Source organism: Eschrichtius robustus, chromosome 16 (assembly GCF_028021215.1).
Source record: "Eschrichtius robustus isolate mEscRob2 chromosome 16, mEscRob2.pri, whole genome shotgun sequence".
NCBI lineage: Eukaryota > Metazoa > Chordata > Mammalia > Artiodactyla > Eschrichtiidae > Eschrichtius > Eschrichtius robustus.
In genome coordinates, this window is record NC_090839.1 from 33,913,315 (window position 1) to 33,926,209 (window position 12,895).

Below are 12,895 nucleotides of genomic sequence, written 5' to 3' on the forward strand. Positions count from 1 at the left end.
AACAAAAGGCCCACACAGACTGTCTGTAGTGATTGCCTCATGTCCTCTGTGGAATAAAGTGGGTAGAGATGTATAGAGATAGTCACTATTACTCAACACTCAATGAGACAGGAAGTTGAGGGAGCACTTATCTGATGACTTATTTTCTTAATGAACTAAAAAGTGGAGGTCATGGTGGAGAGGAAGGAGGCCAAGGATGAGATATGGGAAAGGAATGAGTAAAATTTCTGACAAAGGAAAAAAAAAGTCAAGGATCTAGCTGAGCCCAAAACTTATAAATACGTAAAGGAGAAAGTCACCTTGTTATCCAATTTCTCTCCAGCAGAGTGCAACTAACAAAAAAAGACAGAAAAATTAAACAAGTAGGACTGCGCCACTGACGAAAGTTGGCAAGTTATGGGGCCAGTTCAGAGAATGAGAAAATCAAGGTGTTGGTGAGATGACAGTCAAGAGACTCCCTGGAGTCTACAGCAGGTAAGAAGGGTTGGGAAGGCAAGAGGAAGCCAGAGAACACCGAAGTGCCCAAGGAACAAGGACCGCTGGAGGAGAACAAATGAGAGCTAGGAAGGACAGGATGTGTGCAGAGGGGAGAGTCTCCAAGCTCAAGGTTCCCAAAGTATCATCTGGGAGATAACAAGGCCCAAGAAAGCTGAAGTGAACTGGATGTAAAACTCCCCGGAAAAGATAATGTAAAGGAAGGGTGAGGTTTGAAGGCTGGATAAACCAACAACTTAGAGACGATGTTAGAAGACACAGTGGAAAGAAACATAGCAAGCCAGGAGCCAACATCCAAGGCACGTAATGGCCAAGAAGTTGGTAGATGATGGCAAAAAGTAAAGAGAGGATGATATCACAGACTGATGTGAACTTCAAAACTGATAGGCATCAAGGCTGGAGAACACAGCCTGCTATTCTCACTACCTGGAATGCTATAACATCTGGAGAATTCCTATTCATACTTCAGATCTCTGTTTAAATGATCAATTCCTCAGCAAATCCTTTCCAGACCTCTCAAAATCCAAGTCAAACTGCTCACCTTCCTTCACTGTTCCCTCCAAAGCAATGACACAATTCATACTAAGTATCCTTCTTTATCCAAATCTATGATCTTCTTGAGTTCATGCAGTGAGGAATCCACATTTTCCTGAATCTATCTGGTTCCTAAGTTTGGACTAGCAAAATAAAAGATCTCAGAGGGAGAAGGATATACCCCAAAATTTATCCAGAGCCACCAGGTCAGGAAGGCAGGTTCTCTGATGAATTGGATTTAGGACACCTTAGCCACACACACTTAAAAGCAGTCCACTTGGCTGTAAGAATTCCTAACACATCAAGATTCCTTTTTTATTTTAATGTGATTCTCACTATATTGCAGATGGGAATATAATCATGTGTAAGCTTTCTTGTGAAAAATGTGAGAAATCCAAAAGAGCATAAATAAAATGTATTACTTATAATTCACTCAGCAAATCATAAAATTACTAAATAATTTTTAATGTCCCTTAAGCAGGAAAGCACTTTGGATATACTGCTAGTGGGAGTAATTATTGGCTTTAACATTTCTAGATGGCCATTTAACAACATTAATCAAAAGCTCTAAAAATACACCTAACCTTTGACCCAACAATTCTATTCTTAAAGAATTAATCATAACAAAATAATTAAAATAGGCTCAAATTTTTCAAAATGAGAATGTTCACTAAATAGTGCTTAGAATAATCCAAAACTGGAAGGTAAATTATTAATGTCTAAAAATAGAAAAGTGGTTGGTTAAATCGTGAATTCTTATAATAAAATATTATGGGGATTAAAAATTGGTAATAACATTTCACTGACATGGAAATGTGTTGAGTGTGTCACTGAGTAGAGGAAAAGGCAGGTTACAAAACATACATGACAATCCTATTAAAGTTGTAGCCACACACACTTAAGCACGCACGCGCACACACACACACACACACACACACACACACACAGAAGGAAAAACACATTCTCCGGATGACAGGATTAAAACTGATTTTTTTCCTCTTATTTTTCTAGCATGTATACGTATCACTTTCAAATTTTTTAAACCTTAAATCACTGCATAAGGTCAATACTGAAATAAATATGAAGGCAACACAAACTAGAAAAAAGAAGCTAAGGCACTCAAAACCAGTGCTGAAGAAACACACCCAACTGATGTAGTCAACGTGCTCGCTCCCCAAACAGCAGGGGACAGACAGGTCTCCCTGTAACGAAATGCCTAAGTTCCTCATTTCTGTGATTTGCTGAGAGCACCTGAGTAACTAAGGGAACCAAAGGTGTGGTTAAGAAGGTAGGCGTTCTTAATGTGCTGCAAACCTACTGGGTTCAGGGATTCCTGATTTTCCTGTATTTCCTCATATCCTTTTATTCTCTGATTTCAACTCTTCCAAAGGCCATTTTTATCTAACAATAGTACTGTACTTCTTACTTTAAAAAAATTACATATATATATATAAATTTTAAATGCTATGTTAAGAATTTTTTTTTCTACTTCTCAAGCGAGGGAATAAATGGATTAACATCTAGAAATACTGCCTATCAATCGATCTAATTGTGAAATTGGTTCAGAAACATTTTTCAGGCAATGGGAAACCTCTCCACTTGACAGGAAAAAAATGAGAAAGGGGTGATAGAAACATCACTCAACTATGAGTATATTTTATTAGGCAGTCCTTAAATTGAAGTGGTTTACATTATGAAATACCCCAGAATCCAAAAGCTTACAACTTGACAACTCAGTAGATAAAGCAATGTGGTCTTGAGCTGTGCCACCCAATGTCACCAGCCCCATATGACTACTGAGCACTTGAAATGTGGTCAGTCCAATTAAGATATGTAAAATACACACCAGACTTCAAAGAGTTACCATGAAAAAAAAAAGTAAAAATCTCATTAATTTTTATATTGATTACATGAAGTAATAATGTTTTTTATACATTAGGTTATAAAATGTATTACTAAAATAAATTTTACCTGTTTTTAACTTTATTCACCATAGCTACTAGAAAATTACATATGTGACTCCCACTGTAATTGTATTGGACAGCACCAGTCTAAGAAAATGGATATCAGGAAAAAAAGTAAATGCTATTTCATAGTAGATAACCATGGTAATCAGACTCCATTCAAAGAGTGTGTTCTGACACCTTTTTACAAATACACATATACACAACAAAGGCATGGCCAGATATCTTAGTCCAAATATCAAAGCAAACCCTATATCATACCCTACGTAATCAACTTTGCAGCCTGCACTATGATGGAGGGGAACAAGTGCCATAACCTAATTTCTCACTCACAGCACTGGGAGGAGGGAGAGAGTCAGATGTGAAAAAGGTCAAAGCAGAAATCCACATGGTAACAAGCACAAGCTGAAAGGCCAAAAGGGGAGTCAGAGGCTCTTTTTGAGAAGCTCAGAACCAGCATAAGAAATCTAAATAAAACACAGGGTCCATCCAAGGGTAAACACTACTCAAATCCATAAGGGCTTTATAATTACTAAATTGCAGGTTCTGGTTTTACATGGCAAACCTAAAACAAAATACCTGTATTTAAAAGGAATTATCATCAGAGGGAATGGAACAAATTTATTGATGAGGTTTTTCCATACCAAACAGAAAGTCAGCAAACAACTTAGACAATTTATAGACAGTTGGTCTTAATCCAACACTAACATGTTGATTTTAAAATATATCCAACTGAAAAGGCCAGAGTTGTTCTAATATGCTTCGAATCTCTTTCATATAACCATTACAATCTTCCTTCCTTACCTTCTTATGCAAGCTCTGTAATCATCATCAGTGCTTATATAGTTTTGCGAAACTACCCAATTTCTCTGGTAAATTTCCTCTTGTTGCTACTGATCAAACTATAAACAACACAGCATTTTTATATAACATGTTTAGTAACGAGAAAGTAGGACACTGACGTCAACCGCGTGAAGAATCTGTAAACCAAAAACACCAGAACTACCAGACACAGTGAGGCCTCTCAGAAATCAGCCTCCAATAAAATAGAAATTTCCCTTCCCTGCTCAGTTTTTGATCCAGTTTATATCCAAGTCCCTCCACATCTGTGGCAATTCAATCAACTTCTAAAATGCGCCTGAATCAGCACCCAGTCTGTAGGCTCCATGGATTGGGCAGAGCTGTTGCTCTCAGCTATGAACGCCCAGGCAGTGAACTCTCACCTGTATGCTCCTTTTTTTTTTTTAAATATTTATTTACTTATTTATTTGGCTGCGCAGGGTCTTAGTAGCAGCACACAGGATCTTTGTTGTCACGTGTGGCCTCTTCGTTGTGGCGTGTGGGCTCTTTTAGTTGCAGCATACAGGCTCTTGTTGCAGCATACGGGATCTAGTTCCCTGACCACGGATCGAACTCGGGCCCCCTGCACTGGGAGCACGGAGTCTTATCCACTGGACCACCAGGGAAGTCCCTATATGCTCCTGTTAACAATGATGAAAGGTACTATCAAAACTTCTCTTTTTCTCAGTTTAGTAAGAAGTCAATATTTTAGCATCTGTACTGATAGTCTCAAAGAAAATGGAATAAACCAACTGTTTGGCTAGCTTCCTGAACTGCCACAACTGTCTAAGCACTGAAATGGAAATGGGAGTACATGTAAAGCAATATACCTGGACAGACTGGAACAACTAGTGAATTAAAGAAACACTAATTATCAAACAGTGCACGAGAGCTCAGAAAAGCAGGAATTCAACAGGGCTTGAAACTGTCAGAAATGACTTTTGGGAACTGCGACTTGGCACCAGCCTTGAAGGATGGAGAGTCCTGAGCAGGAGGCCACCATGGAGTCAGTCCAGAGGTAGGCATGAAAACAGGCTAACCAGGGCACACTGCAGGAGAAGGAGGAAGAAAACCCCTCTTCGGAGTCTCCAAAGTTCAATGTGAATGCAACACAGCTTTATGACACATGAGCTTCTGGACAGGTGATAAGAGTAGCAAGAGTCCACCGCTGGATACTCAAGATCGGAGATCAAGAAGCTACTGCGTTAATCCAACTATACGGCTCTTGGCAAGTGGGACGATGGAAACAACAAGGAGAAAAAGGGATGGATAGTGGGAGCGATTTCTAAAAAAAAGAAAGATGTAAGACTTGGTGTCAAAGATGACCTCTGGGAGAACAAGAATGTTCCCCCTTCAGAAATAAGTAAATGGATTTGACAGGCAAGTAATAAATGAAGTTTGGACGTGTTGAATTTGAGCTGGTGGTGGCATGTACATCTGACAAGTGTCCACCAAAGACCACCAGAAATTGAGAGAAGCTCTATGAAAGAACAGAGCAGAGAAAGAGATTTGTGAATAGAAATATAAAAATGGTAACTGAAACTCTGGGATTGGGAGACTATTTATTTTGCAGATATCCCCAAACACAGCTGCCTTCCCCTCACCTCCCTTATCTTTAGCAATTATTACTTTTAAGAATGCAAAACATACAATTTAATGATGATGGCTTAAGGAAAAAAAACTACACACAGAAAACAAAAAGAATGAAAGAAATACACAAAAATATTCACAGTGATGTCATTAAGTAGAGGATCAAGGATATTTTCTTCTTCCTAATTTTGTAATTTCCCAAGTTTTATTTATTTTTCAAAATAGCAAGGATAGTTTCTATTAGAAAATAAAAAATATGTTTTAAAAAGGAATGATTCCCTCTAAGCATTTTTGGAAGTTCTTATAACTGTACACCTAGTGAATTTATTTCACTGTATGTAAAATTAAAATTAAATAGACAAAAATACCGTTGATGTAGTATCTGACATTCACCATACTGAATAAATTTCGTTTTGACAAGACAAAATGAGAGAATGTTTATCAGTAGGAGTATAAATTCTTGCAGCTTCTCAAATCCTCAATTTGCCAATATCTATCAAAATTTTAAAAACTGGAAAATCTTATCACTGTGCCCAACAATTTTACTGCTAGAAATTTACTTATGGGTAGTCTCTCCAAAGTATGTACAAGAAATTTCACTGCAGTATTATTTATAATAGCAAACATTTTTAAATAACCAAAAGGCCCATCAAGCTTTGGGGTGAGGGAGATGGTAGAAGGAAAGGAGAGAAAAAAAGGAATGTTCCTTAGTAATGTTATTTGTGCTTAGTCTCACTACTTAAATTGCTGAATACCTGAATAAGAGGGAGGGAATAGGTCTTCAATTTCTTTACCCCCAGGCTTCACACCTGTGACCCTGACCAAGAACCCCAACAGCAACAGGCACTCAAATGTTAGTGGATTAAAAAAAAGTCAAAAGCATGTAAATGAAAATGAAAATATTTACCTCCTACCTTGTAATTAGTATAAGTGGCAAGACCGTGCCTGTTTGTTTTCTAGTTTAATCTACTTATGTGCAATTTAGCCTTAAAGAAGTATTACCTTATCATTAGCATTAACCTAACAATTATTCCCAGGATTGCATTTAGACCTTTGCTGACATGTGGAAAGGGCAAAGTCAAGCACAAAAGGACCGTCAGCACAACTCTGTCACAAAATGCAGAACAAGAAAGATCGTGTTTCAGATGCAGACCTGTCCTTATGCTTTCCATTACAAGCTGCTGAGCTACATTTCCTTGTGCTGCCTAAGCCCAAGCTCAAAACAGCATGTGGAGTCCCGGTTAGTGGAGTTAAGACCTAGCCAGAGAAAAACAAATGGTAAATCAAAATAAAAAGTAATAATAAACCTGGCAGGAGGTTTATGCAGTCTGCTTTTCAAAGGGCCATGCTCAATCCTGGAACTTGCTCTATTATTCTTCCCTCTAAAGGAATATCTCCAAGGCCCTAATGCATCCCTGGGCAGGATTACAAATTTTTCAGTCCCTTAAAAATTAACTCTCCATCTGCACAAAATATTTTGAAAGACAGTATTTTAGAGCACCAGAAGAAGTCAATTTTGTTACCCAGTGGGCTTCCTTGATAATTGTTTTAACTCCATATTCCCTAGCACAGGGCCTCAATGTTTAAAAACTTTTTAAAGATTTTAGTTCTCACTATGTGCCAGACATTGTACTATATATCGTATGTGTGAAATTCCATCTTCACAACAACCCTTGGGAAAAACTGGGCCCACACTTTATAGGTAAGAAAACCCAGAAGGGGTGAGGCCTCCTGGTCAAGGTCCTGGAGCTTATAGGAGATGTGACAAGACAGGGGACAGAGCCCATCAGGACTGTGACAGCAGAACCCTCACCTTTCATTATGACTCTACATTGCCTTCAATGTCACCACTAGAATAAACTGCAGGTACTGTATTTGTGGGAAAACAGAAGACTTAATTACTCAAAAATCACTTTCTTTTAAAGCCTCTTAAAAATGTATCAGTACGTTGTGGGGTGGGGTGTGCTTCCAAAAAAGCTGGGTCACGTTCTGTTTTTTTAAGCTTGGTAGACAGATACTCATCTTATCATTTATTAAATGAACGTGTTTTATACATGCTTGTACCTATGCATGCATTTCACAATAAAAACCCAGAGCCTGACTCAGGCAGCGTCTCTGGAACAGAACGCAACACCAGTTATGAGCCTGACCCTCCATTATGAAGAAAAACGCATGAGATAACTATAGTTTAGCCAGATACCAACAAGTTCTTCACTGGAAAATATTTAGGCTGTGAATCTTTCAACTTCACTGTTTGTTCTAGGGCAACTTAGCATTGCCACTCACAGATGACTCTAGGTAAATAAGCACACAAATGCCATCAGCGTTATACCCATCCAGGCTTCAACAAGCCTCCAGTGACACTGTATTTTTTTTTTTTTTTTTTTTTTTTAATTTCAGAAACTAAACATTGGTCTTTTGCTGTTTGGGACAAAAAATACTAGTCATTTTAAATGATTAGAATACGAATAGAGAAATTATGGTTTTCTCCTTCTAAAACATACTTTGCATACAAGGCCAAAAAAAAAGGGGGGGTAATTTACTTCCCAAAATAAAATCTTCATAACCATAAATCTATTTTAAGTTATGTTTATTAAAAATTTACAGAGTCAAAAGGGAGGTATCCAACAGTGAAGATTAGTCAAGAAAAGGAATAGTGGAAAGAACATGGAAAAAAGTAACAAGAAAAGCCTTAAAAGAATATCTTATTTTTAGTGAAACAAATTATATACTTTGTACTTTGAAAAATGCAAGTTGCACAACATGTATAGTATAATCTGACTTTTATTAAAAGTATAATTACATAGAACATATTTGTGGACACAAGAATGGGTTGGGATGGCTAAACATCAAAATTCCTTGAGTGTAGGGGGCATAAGAGTCTATATGACTTTCAAAATTTGCTTTATCCAATTCTGACAAGTTAGAATTATTTTCCAACATGCATATGCTTCTTTTATAAATCCTTTAAAAAGCTAAAAAATATTGTTTTAAAAAAAGGTTCCATGATAGCAAAGTTGCAAATTAACAAAATATCATTTAGACAAATCACAGAAAAATTTTGAAAGTGAAAGTACTATGACTCTGTGAATACTTATTTTTGGAAAGTATTTTTTTAAGCTGATTGGTAAGACGAGTGTTTGGAAGAACTCACTTTCTATGCTATTGAACAACTATCATAGATCAAAACACAGAATTGGGTCAGAGGTTCTATCAGTAATATTGGGGAAATGCAAACATATTTTTAAGAAAGGAATCTTGAGAAAGGAATTAAGCAGGAGGAGCCACTCAACAAAAACAAGACTGAGTTATCAAGTGAGCATCCTTGAACTTCTGTCAAGTGGCCCTGTAACACCCCTCCCCTTCGTAGGTTCCACTGTACTCTGGAAACATGAAAACCTGCCCTTTGCACACAAGGCTACCCGGCTGACGTCATAGCCCAGGCCCTTGAGAGCATTTCAGAGGAAACATCACATGGAGGGAGAACAATGACGTGCCACCCGACTTTCCCCCAACAAAGGCCACTCCGCACTCACAGGAAACTGTTCACAGTGTTTCTCTTCTTTTTTTTTTTTTTTTTTTAATAAATTAATTAATTTATTTATTTTTTGGCTGCATTGAGTCTTCATTGCTGCAAGTGGCCTTTCTCTAGTTGCGGTGAGCGGGGGTTACTCTTCGTTGCGGTGCGCGGGCTTCTCATTGCAGTGGCTTCTCTTGTTGCAGAGCACGGGCTCTAGGTGCATGGGCTTCAGTAGTTGTGGAACGTGGGCTCAGTAGTTGTGGCTCACAGGCTTAGTTGCTCCACGGCACGTGGGATCTTCCCAGACCAGGGCTCGAACCCGTGTCCCCTGCATTGGCAGGCAGATTCTTAACCACTGAGCCACCAGGGAAGTCCTCTCTTGTTTCTTAATAGGGGTGTGCAAAAGTGCTACATGCTGGGGTTTCCAGACTTTGATTTCCTAGAGAAAAAACAGTCACCAAAAAAATGTGGTAGGAATAATACAGAATTGTCATTTTTGCATTTTATTTATTTATTTAATTTATAAATGCAAATACATTTGCATTTATTTTTGCATTTATTGTCATTTTGCATTTTGCATTTTTGCATTTTACCATTTCCTTAAAAAGGGATGTTAACACTTCAGAATCAGGAAAGAGATAACCAATGGCCAATACCATTCACAGGCCAGAAACTTTGAGTAGCCAAATCATTATATCAATTCAGTAGATGCCAAACAGGCTGACAAAACACCTACTCCTGATTTAACAAACAAAAACAAAACCTCTTCAATTAAAATTATGATACTTGCTGAATATAACAAAGAATATCTTCTGAAAACAAGGGCAAACACAAAAATACTGCATACTCTTCATGCTTTTACATTTAGTTTGTATATTTTAAAGGACTTATAAAAGAAGCACATGTGTATGTACCTGAAAATCTAGATGAAATGAGCAATTTTTTTAGGAAAACTGTTTTTTGAGATCCTGAATAAGTAACAATAAACAAATACAGAAAAGTACAAAAGCAAAGAATTATTCACAGGAAAGGTGCCAGGGACTTCCCTGGTGGCGCAGTGGTTGGGAATCCACCTGTCAATTCAGGGGACACGGGTTCGAGCCCTGGTCCGGAAAGATCCCACATGCCGCGGAGCAACTGAGACCGTGTGCCACAACTACTGGGCCTGCACTCTAGAGCCCGCGTGCCACAACTACTGAGCCCACATGCCACAACTACTGCAGCCCACGTGCCTAAAGCCTGTGCTCGGCAACAAAGAGAAGCCACCGCAATGAGAAGCCCGCACACCGCTACAAAGAGTAGCCCCCGCTCGCCGCAACTAGAGAAAGCCCGCGCACAGCAACGAAGACCACCCAATGCAGCCAATAAATAAATAAATAAATAAATAAATTTTTAAAAAAACAAAGAAAGGTGCCAGACTCAGACAAATTCACAGGCCAGTTATTTCCTAATCTTCCTGGTAATAAATGGGAAATTGGTAACCTTCCCAATTTCTTCTGGAAAAACTGACAAGCTAACAAAGAAAGCACAAGAGAAGAAAACTGTATGTTAACTTCACTTGCCATTCCTAGATTTTTTTTTAACTTTTGCAAATATGACATGCAAGGAATGACATCTGGTTTTAATCCTGGTTTCTTTGATCCATATGTCTACAGTTCTCTTATGAACTGTAAGTGCCTTTTGCCCATTTTCTTCAATAGGTTTGTTTTTTTTCTTATTCATCTGTAAGAGCTCCTTATAAATTAAGCACATTAACTCTTTGTTGGGTTGCAAAATTATCCCCAGAAAGAGCAAAAGACTGCTTTTTCCATTTTGTTTATACCACCTGAAATGAAGGATTTTTAAAATTAATTTCTCTTAAGTCGAATCTAGTATCTTTTTGCAATTTCTTCTATCACTTTCATGCTTGGAAAGTCCCTCTCCATTCCAAGATCAGAGAAACAGTCACCATTATTTTCAGCCAGATGTTTTTGCTCAAAATCATTTTAATATATGTAACATCCATCTCTAAAAAATGCATATCTAATAAGATCACTGTGCTAGAAAATAACTAGATGAGTATAATTATATTAACTTTAGTTGTAGAACAAGTCTAAGTAAATTATAACAGTAAAGTACTTTATGATAAAATACTACAAAGCCATTCTATAGTACACTATCTGATGACATGGGGAAATAGTCATGATCTGCTACTAAGTGGGGGGAAAACAGGCAGAACATCATTTTTATATAAAAACTACACTTATTTGAAAAGCCAGGCAGTATAGACACTTACGTAAACATTAACGGTGATCCTCCCTGGGTGTCAGATTCCAGGTGATGTCATTTCTTTACACTTTTTTGTTTTATACATTACTTATGAATGTGTATTATATTTGTGATTAGAAAAAAAGTTTAAAATTCATAAATACATATGCAAAAAGAGTCACTAAAAATTTTTGCCCACATGCTTAAGTTGCAACTGTATTTCAAAAAAAATAAGATGCCTTTCCTTCACTTATTTAATCCCAGATTACAAATGGGATAATAAAAACTTAGTTCAAGAAAAATGGGGGTCTTGCCAATCTACCTAATTACCTAAATCAGGCAGTAATGCCTGATTTATATTCTTGGCAAAATGACCAAGTTAATATCACAAGCCAATGGCAGTGATCAGTGGTGATAGTAACTCAAACTCGGCTAACACAAATGGTTCCATTTTCCCTAGTAGACTGTGCCTCAGTGTGTGAATGAGCACTGCCCAGCTCAATCAAGCTGAAAAGCCTGTTTTATGTACACTAACCCAAAACCTCCTTGGATGCAACTAGAGATTATCATACTAAGTGAAGTAAGTAAGAAAGAGAAAGACAAATACCATATGATATCACTTATATGTGGAATCTAAAATATGGCACAAATGAACCTACCTACAAAACAGAAACAGACTCACAGACATAGAGATCAGACTTGTGGTTGTCAAGGGGGAGGGGGAGAGGCAGAGGGATAGACTGGGAATTTGGGGTTGGTAGATGCAAACTATTACATTTAGAATGGATAATCAACAAGGTTCCCTGTATGGCACAGAGAACTTTATCCAATCTCCTGGGATAAACCATAATGGAAAATAATATAAAAAAAAAAGAATGTCTATATGTGTAAAACTGAGTCACTTTGCTGTACAGCGGAGATTGGCACAACACTGTAAATCAACTATACCTCAATGTTAAAAAAAAACACAACCTCTTAAAACCTCTCCAAAATGTCTAGGAGTGATCACAATTAGATAATGATCAGATTAAAATCCCGGGAGTCAAAATTTTGAACTCAAAACCAGAGAAGACCTGGAGATGATCATGCCAGAGAAGACCTGGAGATGGTCATGCCAGAGTCCCAGACAGGCTGCTTCTCCCGAACTGTGCCCCAGTGCCTGACGCAGCACTCTGCCCAAAGATGGTGCTCAACAAAGGAGGGTGGGAGAATGAACACAAAGGGTTTAGAAATCCCGCAGCAGAGACTTACACCCAGTAGAGGCAGCAAGATAACCAGAACCCAGACCAGACTCATTTCTCATGAGAAGCTATGGAGAGGAAAACAGTGCCAGGATGGCAGAGGGCTCTTAGTGCCTACTCCATGCCGCTGCTACACTAAGTTCCCCACCCACAACCTCGAGGAGTTAGCCCTAAAATGTAGTTAGGATGAGTGTTTCTAGAGACCTGGAATACAAGGGGAAGCCCATTTTTTGAAAAAAGCCCAAAGGATATCATCAGAGTCACATAAGGCTATTATCAAAGTATGATGCAGAAGTCTCAAATTTTATTTTTTAATAGTACTGGAGCAAAAGTAAGGAATCAAGGCACAAGAGCTCCATCAACCCAAAATAGACATCATATGTGCCCAAAGGGACAAGCACTAAACACCAAAAGTACTGAAATTTAAAACTTGAGTGGAAAGTTTATAAATGACACCTAGCCTC

At 38.0% G+C, this 12,895-nt stretch overlaps 1 protein-coding gene across 1 annotated transcript in view; it reads right to left on the reverse strand.

Annotated features, from left to right (window-relative positions):
- The window catches only part of SLC23A2 (solute carrier family 23 member 2), a 141,393-nt gene that overhangs the window by 113,169 nt on the left and 15,329 nt on the right, over window positions 1-12,895 (reverse strand). The gene's annotated exons all lie outside the window — the stretch shown is intronic.